This window comes from Castor canadensis, chromosome 9 (genome assembly GCF_047511655.1).
Source record: "Castor canadensis chromosome 9, mCasCan1.hap1v2, whole genome shotgun sequence".
Lineage (NCBI taxonomy): Eukaryota > Metazoa > Chordata > Mammalia > Rodentia > Castoridae > Castor > Castor canadensis.
The window spans coordinates 118,933,911-118,935,710 of record NC_133394.1 but is presented as its reverse complement, the minus strand read 5'-3'; the positions used below and the strand labels follow the sequence as shown (position 1 = coordinate 118,935,710).

Sequence of the window (1,800 nt, the reverse complement as noted above, 5' to 3'; positions counted from 1 at the left end):
GAAAGAGAAGACAGGAAGACACACAAACATGAAGCATGAACATATGAACAAACTTGGCTTGTCCAAAACCATTTTGAGACTGAAAGTAGGAAAAGAAGTCAGACCAAGGCAAGCACAACATCATGCTGAGTTAGCATTTTAGGATACGACAAATGGTGAAGTGTTATCTGTGGACAAAGCTTTTTGAGATATTGTAGAATAATAGGAATCTGACACTTTCAGATAGTCAAATTTTTGATAGCTGGAATAGTTTCTGAAATGCCACTCTTCTCTCTTCAGCATTCTTCATGTCCCTCTTGTATCCTCAGTCCTCCATGGTGGGTCTTACTTGGTCTTTGGAACAGGTTTTTCAAATGGAGAAGGCTGGTCAGCCTTCTCTTAGCTCACTATTGTCAGCTACAAAGCTTACCTGTAAGCACACCTAAAGACTTCTTGGCACAATGGTTAAAACAGAAAAGCATCTTTTTTTTTTTGTATTATCTCAATTTTATTTTAAGTCAGTTGTTATGTTTCTGTTCTACCTTTTTTTTTATTTTTTATTGTTTTATTATTCATATGTGCATATACATTGAGGTCTATCCCGATGGGGCTTCTGTACTATAGCCACACATCGTTGGCCTCATACAGTAAGTGTGTGGTTTTGCTTTACTCACAGGGCCATTTCTTAGGTCTGTGGGAAGTAACTACAAGACAGTTACAAAGTTTGAAAGAACTGCTAATATATATACATATATATGTTGTTTACCTTAGGTATTGGCAGAAATCCACATATCCTTAGTGTGTAATAGGAATGAATATGATCTGAACTCATTGATGAAATGGGGTGTCAGCACTTGAGATGCAGGAAGGTCCATCTACTCTAAAAATGACTGAACAATAAATTGTTTCAGGAAATTAAATCCCACAGGTCCTTAGGACAACTGGATTAAGCATCTTTTAAAGAGGGCTATCCTGGAAGAAAAATCAACTTTAAAGGTGACCTTGATGTGCAGTAAAACCAACCAAAACATGTAAAATTATTAAATAATTTATTGACATTAAATAATTTTGCCTAAAAACACTGTAAAAAATATGTGCATACAATGCTTGGGTCATTTCTCCCCCCTGCCCCCACCCCCTCCCTTACCACCCACTCCGCCCCCTCCCTCTCCCTACCACCCCTCAATACCCAGTAGAAACTATTTTGCCCTTATCTCTAATTTTGTTGAAGAGAGAGTATAAGCAACAATAGGAAGGAACAAGGGTTTTTGCTAGTTGAGATAAGGATAGCTATACAGGGAGTTGACTCACATTAATTTCCTCTGCATGTGTGTTACCTTCTAGGTTAATTCTTTTTGATCTAACCTTTTCTCTAGTTCCTGGTCCCATTTTCCTATTGGCCTCAGTTGTTACAAAAGCATCTTTTAGCATTGTTCTCACTACCTAACTCTTTGTGTCTGCATCTTTTGTAAGCAGTCTTTTGTCATGCTAGAGATGGTGTGCAATTTGCCCTAGAGATGTGTATCAGGATCACAATGAGTCCAGGGTGAAGCACTCAGAAATGTTCAACTTTACCTGAACAAAGGTTTGATGCCAACCTTTTCCTCTGAGACACAGCAGTAAATAGTTATTACCTAGCAAGAACAGCTGTACATTCTTTTTACTTTGTATTTCCAACTATTTAATGTTGTTCTTTAGAACTTTTAAAGTGACTGCTGTGGAAGCTTTTGTTATATTTAGAAAATTCAATGTATTTATTGGGCATCAATTTGAAAGCATTGTTTTATATGTGCAGATCTAAAGTCATGAGTTTTGGCTTCT

The 1,800-nt window shown here is 37.2% G+C and overlaps 1 non-coding gene across 1 annotated transcript; it reads left to right on the top strand.

Moving 5' to 3' along the window:
* Positions 1-567: 567 nt before the first annotated feature.
* LOC141411254 (small nucleolar RNA SNORA18) lies at positions 568-696 on the top strand. The gene has a single exon (XR_012436059.1). It is a non-coding gene; the product is annotated as a small nucleolar RNA SNORA18 (small nucleolar RNA).
* Positions 697-1,800: the final 1,104 nt, after the last annotated feature.